We start from the raw sequence: 13,028 nt of genomic DNA, 5'->3' as shown, positions 1-13,028 counted from the left end.
CACTTAAAAGGTTTTGAAACTTGACAAGTTACTCATTTTTCTTACACAAAAAGGTCCCCAAATTGATTACTTTTCCTGTGAAGACATGCAGCTTCCTGTAGTATGTGATCTAGCAGTTACTTCTGTAAAATTAAAAACACTTAAGGTAAGCATGGCATTTTAAACAATGGCTTTTCAACTATGAAAATCACCTGATTTGTATAGAAATAACTTAAAACTAGCCCTTTGAATGACTCTCACAAAGTATTAACCAAGATTTTTAAAAAATAATGATGCATATTACATATACCACAATTAAAAAAATAACAAAGTAAACTTAAATACACTGCTCTCAAAAAATACTTGTGAAGATAAAAAGGGGTTCTACCATTCTATTCAAAGTATCTTCAAAATTTTGTTTACCTCATTTTTATCACAAAATTTTTTAACATTTGAAATTTCTATAGATACTTCAATGTATATATTAGTAAAGTACAACACTTCATTATAATTTATTAATACACAATCACATATACTGGGGTACATGTTAACTTTCTACTGATATAGGTAAACAACCAAAAGTCTAAAGACTATAGTATAGTACAAAGCAAAACAAAGTGCTGCACAGGCCACATAGCTCTTGTAGTATATGGATCAAGACCCCAAAGACAGGCAATCTTCTTTGGCTTCATATGAATTAATTAAATCCACCACCTCAGTCACTAGGGACACCAAGCAAAAAAATATGAAAGAATCAACGAATAAACATCAACCCTTGAGGAGAAAAACAATACAGAATATTTTCCCTCATTAAAATGAGATAGTCAGGACTTCCCTGGTGGTCCAGTGGTTAAGACTCCACGCTTCCACTGCAGGGGGCACGGGTTCAATCCCTGGTCAGGGAAGTTGTACATGCCACACAGTGTGACCAAAAAAAAAAGAAAAAAAATTTTTTAAATTAGTCAATGTGGAAAGACTCTGAAAACTTAAGAGAATCAAGTTCATGAATGTCTTCATTGTCACGTTACTGAATATGTGCCCCTCTCCCCAACAAAACCCCCTTTAATGTTGACTTTCCATTAATACATGAGAAGCTGCACAATGTTACAGAAAAGGCACCAACAGGAGTTTCAATTTAAATTTCATCCCCTTCCCTCTTTGTGTTCCTTCCAATAAGCATCTAAACAAGTCAAGCCTATTCCTCCATCACAACACCTAGGTTCCATTCCCACCAAGTTCTGAACCACTGCTCTTGAAAGAGCTGTCTCCACTTCCTCAACCTGTGTCAAACCACATTTTAGCTCCCACCAGTTCTTACCAACTTGAAGCCCTAAAGTGCTAAACTAGTGAGCATTTGTGTTTATCCCATTTGCCCTCTTTGTAGCATGTGACACAACTGACAAGTTTCCCTCCTCCTAGAAGTACTCTCTTCATTTTTGTGATACTACACTGTCTAGGTTTTTGTCCCACCTCTTCTATTATTAGTTTTCCTTTACTAGTTTTTATACCTCTACTCACTCCTGAAGTATTGATGCTCACCAGTGGTTTGTCTCTGCTTAACTCCACCTCTCCCTGAGGAGATTCTGCCCACTCCCAAGGTTTTAATTAACATCTAACAGTCTTCAAGTATGTGTGTACAACCTTGACCTCTCTCTCCTGAGCTCCAGGAACCACACACATAATTTATATATGTAACTGGCCACTGGATATCTTCATCTAACTCTCACAATGGCCTCAAACAAAACATGTTCAAAACCAAAAACTCCCCACCAACACTAACTCTACTCTTCTACTATGCCATTTATCACAGTGCCATCTAATCTTAACAAATGGCACCACCATCCCCCACCCCAACAAAATGTGTAAAGCACCAGAGTTTTTTTCCTTCTTGACAATTTTTTAAAATATTTATTTATTTATTTATTTATTTAGTATTTATTTATTTTGGCTGCGCCAGGTCTTAGTGGCAGCATGCGGACTTCTTAGTTGTGGCATGCATGCAGGATCTAGTTCTCTGACCAGGGATCGAACCCGGGCGCCCTGCATTGGGAACTCAGAGTCTTACCCACTGGACCACCAGGGAAGTCCCTTGACAAATTTTTAATAGCTCCAAAATCGAGATATACCCGCCAAGACTCTATTCACTCTTACAACTTACCCCAACCAGTTATACTAAAGAAATAAAGCCCTACCCTGTCTTTTCAAAAGGTAACCTGTCTTCACAAATTTTGTCACTAGATTCCTTTCATATATTTAAAAATGACTTCAAAAATACAGATAATTCTTGCTACAGAGTAAATATAGCTTACAAATGCAGTTTTTAGAATCCTAATAGTGACTCGTGTTTTTGAAATTTTAGGAGCATAAGTATACATGTGGATCCCCAATATGCGTTTGTTTTAAAATGTCCAACAGGGGAATTCCCTGGTGGTCCAGTAGTTAGGACCCTGCACTTTCACTGCCGAGGGCACGGGTTCAATCCCTGGTCAGGGAACTAAGATCCCGCAAGCCACACAGCGCCGCAGGGCCAAAAACAAAACAAAACAAAACAAAATGTCCAAAAGAAAAAGGAAAACAGACACATTAAAAGGGAGAAGATAATCCTATTAATAGCAAATCCTATTAATAGCAAATAAAAGCTCACATTAGAGCAGAAAAAATATGTAATTTTGTCACTTCAAGTAACTGTATTCTCTGAAAATCTTCCTTGTACACCACAGAAACCTATCCTTAATCCTAACAAAAACCTACCAATGCCTCAAAGCACTGGATGGGCTAGTCATCTGACCAAGCAGAAATGAAAACAGCACAGATGTCAGAGCTAATGAAAGTCAAAAAGTGTAAGAGGTAGCTAAGGAATCCCTGAGAGGATAGCTGAGGCATCAGTATCCATTACTAGGTGATTCCTCTCACAGGAACAGACTATCTTCCCCCAGGAACGTGGGAATTATATATACTCTCAACTTTTGTAAAATTTCAAGTTCACTAAGTCATTTTAATATCTACATCATATTCTGTTGTCAGGTGTCATCTTTCAAAAGTACACCAAGTTGGTGTGATTAGGAAATCATCCAACATAAACAGGATCCTCAGTAGCACTGTTAGGGACCAGTGCTGGAAAAGCCATCTGTTTATGGAAATAATACTTCCATTTCCCTAGTGATTATAGCTACCAGTGACAACTGTAAGATCCCAAGAGAAAAAAAGAAAATTTAACTGCCTCAAAACTTTAATTATTCATATAAACTAGCCAAGAAACTAAAGTTAAATGTTACACAAAGGGCTCTCTAACCCCCTAATATTTTTTGGCTAATTATTCCTTCGGTAGCCCACATCTGCTCTGCTAAAATCTGATTATGAATCAGAAGTAACTCACTGGGAATGCTTTTTTTTTTTTTAACTTAAAGGAATAAAACACTTTATTTTAAAAATTCGAATACGCTTCAAATGAAAGCTGCCCCTTTATTAAACACCCACAAGTTCCAAGCTTTGTACAAAACATTAGAACACTTGTTCATACTCTTTTAGAGCAAAATTGCCTGTTCTGCCGCACTTGTTTTTTCTTGACATTGACATTTTAGCTCCAGTCATAAAATGACCAGTTCTTTAAGATTTGATCAAGAAACAAGTTTCTGATCCATAGAAGTAGATCATGAGGTTAATGCAGAAGTCAACTGGCGAAGTTTCTGTCAACTGTTACACTTCATGTCCTCTTCCACCTCTGAAACCACCACCTCTAGCACCTCTGCCACCTCCTCTTCCTCCTCCTCCTCCTCGACCTCCCCGGCCACCGCCTCTTGGAGATCACTTCTCACCTGAGGTTGAGGTAGAAACCTCTGCAACGGCAGCGGCTTACATGGATCTATATAAAACTTCTGTAGTTTTTTAAAGGAAGATGCCTTCATGTTCTCTGACAATTTAACTGAAAATAAAAATCTCTAAGCTGTCCAAGTATTTCATCCACTTTTCCAATTTCTTTGTTTTCTAAATAAACTGGAGCACTGAAATAAGGCACCTTATTGTCATCTGTGGAACATTTACAAACTATATCATCTTCACAGGGGTGCCGGAACTCTCCTAATAAAACTACTTTCTCTGGAGGTCCTTGGTCCTGGCCTTTGTTAAAACCTCCGTGGCCGCCCCTCGTCCAAATACTTCTCTGCCGCCGCCGCCTCTGAAATTACCGCCGCCTCCACGTCGGAAGTGGTGGCTGCCGCTGCCTCCGCGACCTCCACCTCGAAAAGACATGCTCTGCTCCCACCGGAGCCACGTGCATCTCAGGCCCTGGAAATGCTTTTATATCTAAAAGTAACTGTGGATAATAACTACAATTCACAAAAACTGTTATTTTTAATGTGCATAAAATGCTGTCCCACACAATAAAAGAACAGAAGTTACTGCCAAGGTTTAAACTCTCCTAACTACGAGGAAAAATGAGGCAATTTAACAACAAAAAAGTTCATTTTAACAGCATATTCAACCCGTACTTTTAGAATATCTTCAATACTAAGCAATTTGGGCTTCCCTGGTGGCACAGTGGTTAAGAATCCGCCTGCCAATGCAGGGGATATGGGTTCGAACCCTGGTCCGGGAGGATCCCACATGCCACGGAGCAACTAAGCCCTGTGTGCCACAGCTACTGAGCCTGCGCTCTAGGGCCCGCGAGCCACAATTACTGAGCCCGCATGCCTAGAGCCGGCGCCCGTGCTCCGCAACAAGAGAAGCCACTGCAATGAGAAGCCCGCACACCACAACGAAGAGGAGCCCCTGCTCGCTGCAACTAGAGAAAGCCTGCAAGCGGCAAGGAAGACCCAATGCATCCAAAAATAAATAAATTTATAAAAATAAATAAATACATAAATAGTTTAGAGGTTTGCAAATATATACTCTAATAACTTCCTAAATACTGACTATAATCTCACATATACAGTTACGGCGTTTTTTTATTTTTGTTTTTTTTGGTCAGGGAGCCTCATTTGTTTCAACTATCGCTCTACCACCCTTCCCTTTTTTTTTCTTTTTTTGAAATAAATATTTTCTAGAATTCTTTTCATTGGAGAAATTTATCTTCTAGATATTTTGATAGAAAATACCAAGGCTCACCTTATTTCTTGTAACTCAGCTCCAGGTGTGAGCTTTAGTATCTCAGCGTAATACTTTTAATAATTTATAGTTAACTATTTGGATCTGCTCAATAACGTATTAAAACCATATACTTTTGAAATGAAAACAGGTATACACATTGTGCCTAAAACTATATGTATGAGCTAATCATACCAAATGGAAAATATTTAGTTCCAAACAATCCAACATTTAAACAGCAGACACAGGTAAAGCATCATCCATAAGTGCTATTACACACAGTAATTGCTGAGGGCAAAAGTATTTAATGACATAAACCATGTCCATAAAACAACTAAAATTACAATTTACCTTTACACGTATCCAAGTAATACACTTAAAGATCATCAAAAAGTCAAGCGAAGCATTCCAAATTCCTTCAAAGTCATAAGAAATAAAGAGCAGTAGCAGAAATGACTGCTCCAAAGATTCCCAGGATAGAAACACTCTCTCAATTTGTACTATCCTAACTCACTCCCCTCAAAACACATTCACCCTTAGGGAACAAACACAGAATTCATTGCAACTGTGGCTACAATTTGTAAGCAGCCTTTCATTGCTCCATAAAGGCTCATCATTGTAGAAGTTCATCAGTTTTTAAGCCACATCCACAGCTGCTGTCTTAGTTAGAAAAACAACAAAATTTGACAGCAGAAACTTTAAAATAAAACAGATTTACATAAAACAAAATTAAAAGTACTCCAGTATAATAAAAAGAATGAATGTATCTAGAGTACCAAAAACATGAGACTCTTGAGTCATTTTTAATAGTGATACCTTTCATTTACATGGCGTGAGAATTACTCTCTAGGCTCTCTGGCACATATAGTATCATTTCTAACTTAAAGCCTAGATCAAAGATATCATTTATGCAGAAAATAAGCAAAGCAGGGATATTACCAAATTAGTGGTGAAGAGAATCTATTTCATGACCACCAGCCTGTGTTCTTTCCACAACCTTCCTTCCAAAATCATATTCTAAAATTCAGAGGCAAAAATCCCACATAAAACTGTTCTAAAAAAATATCTAGGGGCTTCCCTGGTGGCGCAGTGGTTGAGAATCTGCCTGCTAATGCAGGGGACACGGGTTCGAGCCCTGGTCTGGGAAGATCCCACATGCCACGGAGCAACTAGGCCCGTGAGCCACAACTACTGAGCCTGCGCGTCTGGAGCCTGCGCTCCGCAACAAGAGAGGCCGCGATAGTGAGAGGCCCGCGCACCGCAGTGAAGAGTGGCCCCCGCTTGCCACAACTAGAGAAAGCCCTCGCACAGAAATGAAGACCCAACACAGCCAAAAATAATAAATAAATAAATAAATAAAAAGGTAACTTACCATTTAAAAAAAAAACCTTAAAAAAAAAAATCTATTGAAAAAAGTCTATTAAAAAAAAAATCCTGCATAAACCAATTCCCTATTCAACTTTACCCTCCTGCCTCAGATCTATTCTCTGCCTGGACTGAGGGAAGGGGCTCCTCTGGTTAGTGAGCACAGCCAATCATGTGTTGATGGATGACTAAGCGTTAACTACATATGGGGAAGCATTATCACATATGAGACTGCACAATCACTAGAAGATGTTCATGGCAATGGAATTGGAATCCAGAGACATGAGTTTGAATTTCAACTCTCCCACCAACCAACAGGTGAACTTGCTTAAGTTTCTGTGAAACAGAGGAACACTATCTTCCTCACTAGAGGATGGCAAGGGCTAAATTCAACAACAGACCTCAAGGCTACTGAACACCATATTCAGGTAATAGATTATATTTAAAACACATTAGATGAATCTGTATTTATACCAGGGGGCTTATAAAATTTTATAAGTATAACACATAGTAGTAAAAGTAGGACTTCAAAGCAAGGAGAAAACAACAGACCATTCAAAAAGTGATGCTGTTAGAACACTTCGCTCATTCATTCAACAAATACATACTGAGTACCCACTACATGCCAAACACTATATTCTAGTGGGGAAGAGAAATAAATAAAAGGCAAATAACATATATTGTTAGAAGCCGACACATGCCAATGAGAAAAATAAAACAGGGAAGAAGCACATAATGTGGGATAAAAAGTAGGATAAATGTAGTAAAATCAGAAAGCACTAGGAGACCAAGAAAAAGGTGCCAGTGAGGTGGGAAACTAGAAGTGTGGTATCCTAGAAGGCAAAAAAATGTTTGAACAAGACATCAAATGCCACTGATCAAGTCAAATAACATTTGAAAAAAAAAAAAACTACTACATTCACCTGTGTGGAGGGAATTGGTAACCGTGAGAAAAGCAGTTTTGCTGAAGTGGTCCAGACAAAAAGCCTGGTTGGAAAAGGTTTAGGGGGAATGGAGTAAGAGTAACTAGAGATAGAAAGAACTCTTAATACGAAGTTTGTTGCAAAGAGGAATAGAGAAATAGGAACTAGAGGGGAGTGCAGAATCCAGAGAAGAAATAACAGCATGTTTGTATATTGTCAAGAATGCTTCACTAGGGCTTCCCTGGTGGCAGCAGTGGTTAAGAATCCGCCTGCCAATGCAGGGGACACGGGTTCGAGCCCTGGTCCAGGAAGATCCCACATGCCTCCGAGCAACTAAGCCCGTGCGCCACAACTACTGAGCCTGCGCTCTAGAGCCCACGAGCCACAACTACTGAAGCCCGTGCACCTAGAGCCCATGCTCTACAACAAGAAAAGCCACCGCAACGAGAAGCCCGCGCACCGCAACAAAGAGTAGCCCCCGCTTGCCGCAACTAGAGAAAGTCTGCGCACAGCAGTGAAGACCCAACGCAGCCAAAAATAAAAATAATAAATCAATAAATTTATATATTAAAAAAAAAAGAATGCTTCATTAGAAAGGTAAAAATTGAGACCAGAGGAAAGGCTAGTGGACTAACCAATGTCCTAGAGTAGCTGAGAAGGGAAGGGATCTAGGGCACAAGTAGAGAGTTTGCCCTAAAGTTTGGAAGTATACTCGCCCCACTGTAAGCAGTGCATTATCTCTGGGGGTTGGGATTTAGGTGTGAAGAGGAACTATTTTATTCACTTTATACTGATTTCCATTTACAAGTAACATGTATTTGTCTAAATTACTTTTTAAAAAACTCAAGACAGGATTTTAGGATGGTGGTGGCAGCAGCATAGTTTTTCAATCTCCCCACATAAAAGAGCACCTAGACAACAAAATCAAAATCGATGGACACCATTTACAACAAAATTAGGTTGCCAAGTAACCCCAAACCTCTAAATACTAACAACTGTACACTAGCAAACCACCAACAGCCAGAGACTAAAGAAGGAACTGACAAGGCTATGACAGTGGTCCAACCAAGAGATGAAGCTGACCTGGAGAATAAAGCAACGGCAGTGAGCAAAGACAGGAGAGCCCAGAATATGAGACAAGTAATCTGGAAGCAGAAAGGGAATGATTTGGTCATCAACAAAATAAGAAAATACAAGAGTAGGAGGAAATGAGGAAAATACGGAAGTTCATTTTTACCTGCTGGATGAACAATGGCATTAATAACAGATATCAAGCCTATTTTATAAGATGGTATAACAGGTCTAGTTGGTGGAAAAAACATGTTGTTTTGGAAGAAACAAGTTTGGTGGGCCTACAGAACAACCAGTAGTAGTTTTAGAAATATGGATCTAAACATCTGAGGTGATGATACACGTATCAAGTCAAATAATAGATAAGACAAAGAGAGAAAGACAAAGATTGCAGACCACAATATTTAAGACTAGAGGAGGAATAGGTAGAAAAGATGGAATGTCCAAGAGATAGTGTCTTATTAGTCATGAATAAAGACACCATGGTCAACAAAAACAAAGGAGGCAGAAAAATTAAACAAGGTTTTGGGATCCAGTTGAAGGGCTATTTATTGATGGCCTGGGATGAAAAACCAGATTTTAACATTTAACAAAAAAGATAAGTGGTAAAGAAAAGATCTGGCCCTGGCTTGAATGAGAAATAAGAAAGGAAATCAACAGTAAGCAATTCTTACAGAACAGCCTAGTCTGGCAGCCTCTTGCATACATACATTTGATCCTCACAAGAATTCTGAGATATGCTCCCCACTTTACAAATGGAGAAACTTAAGTTACAACACAATTAGGTAACTTGTCCAAAGCCAAACAATGTGTATACAAAATAATTAAACGACCTGAAAATTGGTCTTTAGGCCAAAAAGGAATAAGACGATAGATAAAAACTAAAAACACAAATAGAAGAGGATTAACTGATTTAACATCATCCCAGGAGTACCTGACAAGATTATTTTTTAAATGATACAAAATTTTACTTAAAGATAAACAATGCTACTTCAGAGAACCTTCTGAGTTCAAACACTAGTCAAGAATATATATTTATTTTTAAAGTAATGTAATAGAGAAGAATATAATAATCTCCTTTTCCTTAAAGCCTTGTGTTAGGCTTACCTATGTCTGGGACTGTCTTGCCACCTAGTAGAGAGCTTGGAAACTTTCAATTGATTAACATTTAGGTGGAGAGATAAACAAAAGCTCTCTGAGTACATGGTAGTGCAATGACAAAGGCAGAAGGGAAGCTGTGTGAACTTGGGATAAATCACTAAATCCCTGACCCTCGGACATCTATAAAATGGAGATACTATCTCCCTTCGCAATGTAGTTGAGGACTCAGTAGATAGTCAACAAAATGTCAGTTCCCTAATATTTAAGGGGTTAAATATTCTGTTTGCTAAACTACTGACATCTTTAATATATCAATAAAATAGAATGTTAGCATTTCCATTTAAAACAAAAAAAGTTGAAGAATATGCTCCCAAATTGATAACAGTAGTTAATTTCCTGGTGGAAGACTACAGTGGCTCACTTTACATGACATATTTAAATAACTTTTGAGTTTCTTTTAACAAACATTATTTTTCCAACAAGAAAAATAATCAAGATGAGTGTTTACAGATGACATTAACTAGCCCTTAAGGAAAACTTCCACTCAAGATAGTCACTTCCCTGAAATGATTTTATAAACAAGATAAAATACAATGAAAAAATAAATCAACTGCACACCTAAGCTACCATGTGAATTTAAATTGTAATGTAATTTAAACGATATTTAATGTACCAACTGACAACTTCCAGGACTTATAGCTAAGAAACTAGGATTAAATGAATAACATGCCACTAAATTCTGTATTAAAATGTACCCATCACACTATAGCATAGGAGAAGGCCAGGATGAAAAATACTTGTTTACCAATAATTATGAAATCATCTTTGAAAGCTATGGCTCTCCAGGTTTGTTTTTTTAACATTACAACAGTGAAGCAACAACCCCCACTAGTTCAGTACAATCCATTTAATCAAATAATGACACTCATTACTGTAAGCTGTAAATAAAGTACCAAACCAAAACTATCACTACTATCTTTGGAATGCTGAAATGGATTTAATTCACTTCCCTGACATTTGGATAAGCACAGATGACAGACACAACAGATTTAATGAATTCCATAATCAAGAGTGTCATACTGTTTTGACATAAATACACTAAAAAATATCACTGTATGAAAATCATCAGGTTCATAAACAAGCCCATCTTTCAGTATATGATTTCAAGTTGTGGCCTCCTTCCCTATATGACAGTCTTCTTTTTTCTCAATCTCCCCTCCTGTCCATTTTCTCTTCCAGAAGCTTTGGAAATAGCCAGCTGCAATTTAGTGCAGGTGGCAAAACTAAGAAGCTAAGGAGGCAAGAAGCAGAGACTGGAGTGAACCAGGGGTAAGTGAACCCAGGCAGTTCTTGCATAGGGGCAACTAAAGCAGACTGGGTGAGGAGGTGTGCAGTGAGAACAAGTGTGTGGCCACCCTGGTCAGTCACAAGTACAGTACAAGATAAAGAACGCAAGCAGCATCAAGAACAGGAAAACAGCAAAGGAAGAAAGAACAGGCAGGCTCAGAGCTGACCGCTTATTAAGCAACACTGGCAGCAGCACTCCCGGGCTTGGGGCTGAGAAATTTGTATTCTTGGTCTAAGCCCACAAAAATAGGGGGAAGAAAGTATTTTAAAAAACAAAGTGCATGTAACATTAAAAGGCAGCTGAGTGGTATAAATACAAAAGAGTGAAAGACCAGCATAAATCTCTCCCCTTAAAAAACAAACCAGAACAAGTCTCAGCTCAGGCACTGAATGTGTCTCAGCCACTAGCTAATTGTAAATTATTTACTCTGTCTCTGCCTACGTTTAAATGAGTGGTTACTTTAGAACATATGATTAACAAGGTCTTTTCCAGGTCTGAAGTTTCCTGAATCTAACGGATTTAACAATCTATAACATTTGTCACACAGGATGGAGTTACTTTCTATGGTATGTTTGTTACTCCACAACAGAGAGAGCACAATACACCAGAATATAAATTAGAGAATACAGAATCGTGTCCAGTATCCCTACGGACCACACTTCATCATCATCTCTCATTAAATCCAGGAACAAACAAATTCCCACTCTTCTCCTTTAAAGCAATCCACAAAGTCTTAAGAAAAAACAAGGCCTAAAATCTAAGCACCAGGCTTCACTTTAAATACACTCAGAGATGGGTAATTTAGTCACTGTGAATTTTAACTGAGCTTCACTTCAGCTCCTTTTTACAGGACATATTCTAATGCCATTACACTTTTCTGTTTTTCAACACTCTGAGGTTTCTGTTTGCTATATGTTTCATATCCCACTTCAAAAAGTATAGTCCAGAACTGGGAGAAAGCTAAACAATAATCCAGGGTGTCAGTTTATCAGTGGGCTCTACACACAAAAACCAATCTATGCTGAATTTCAGCTTTATCACTTAGACTAAGTGCCACCTAGTGGCAAGTATTGTATTTTATTAAATCCATTCAAGTCATGTTCATCCAGCAAGTACAATCTGGCCAATAGCAGTTGCTCCACAATTATGCAACAAAAGTAAAATATTGGCCCAGTCTTTACGAAGCTCGCTGATAGATTAGATAAATGGATATAGACAGAAGAAGAAAAAAAGATAATACAGGTATATTTACACAATTGCAGAAAAATGTTAAATGTTATAGCAGAAGCATGCAAAAATATTCAGTATTTATTTAAGAGCTAAAAGAAACAAACACTATTATGTAGGCTCTCTTATACCTGTTCACCTCACTCAGACTTTCCCACCTGTAAATACGTCATCACCCGGGTTTCAATCGTTCAGTTTCCCCCCACCCCGTCCCACCTTCTCTTCCATGCTTCTCCCCACCCCCATCTAATATCCTTTAAATTCTATTCCAGAAAGGAAGAGGAGAACCTATTTTTTGAGCACCTACTACTCCCAGAACTGAGTTAGGCATTTTATATCCTGTATCTCATTTAATCCTCATATCGATACCATGAAGTATTATTTTCTCCCACCTTTTAGACAAGGGCAAGACTTAATGACATGCTCACAGCCACAGATTTTATCTACTGCATCGATTCCAAAGCTCCCTATACCACCCTGCCCCCAAAAGTGCTGCTTTGTTCCTTCCACTCCTAGGCTTTCCAAGACCAGACTTTGCTCATATATATTTCTCTTATGTTCTCCATCAACTCCAATCTATTTTACACTACAACTGACCCTCGAGCAGCACTGGTCCACTTATATGAAGATTTTTTTCAGTAATGAATACTAAATACCACGTGACTCAGGCTCGTTGAATCTGAGGATGGGGAACCATGGGTACAGAGGAACCTCAGGTACCTGAAGGTCCTACTACAAGCTATTCGCCCCAACCCACCCCCCCCAACCTGTGTTATTCAAGTGTCAACTGTATCTACACCCAGCCTCACCTCTTCAAAACTCGGTCAGTGCCCCACCCCATCCCTGTTTGATATTCAAATCCTTGGTTTAGCACTCAAGGTCCTCTAAGAGGCCCCAACCACTTTTCTAGCTTTATTTTCTACCACTCCCTA

The 13,028-nt window shown here is 38.5% G+C and overlaps 1 protein-coding gene and 1 pseudogene across 2 annotated transcripts in view; both read right to left on the bottom strand.

The window, feature by feature from the left end:
• Positions 1–13,028, bottom strand: part of LOC133092637 (recombining binding protein suppressor of hairless) — a 118,922-nt gene that overhangs the window by 98,428 nt on the left and 7,466 nt on the right. The gene's annotated exons all lie outside the window — the stretch shown is intronic.
• Positions 3,676–4,227, bottom strand: LOC133092469 (H/ACA ribonucleoprotein complex subunit 1-like; annotated as a pseudogene).

The sequence above is a fragment of the Eubalaena glacialis genome, chromosome 5 (assembly GCF_028564815.1).
Source record: "Eubalaena glacialis isolate mEubGla1 chromosome 5, mEubGla1.1.hap2.+ XY, whole genome shotgun sequence".
Taxonomy (NCBI): Eukaryota; Metazoa; Chordata; class Mammalia; order Artiodactyla; family Balaenidae; genus Eubalaena; species Eubalaena glacialis.
This window is presented reverse-complemented; position numbering and strand designations above follow the sequence as displayed.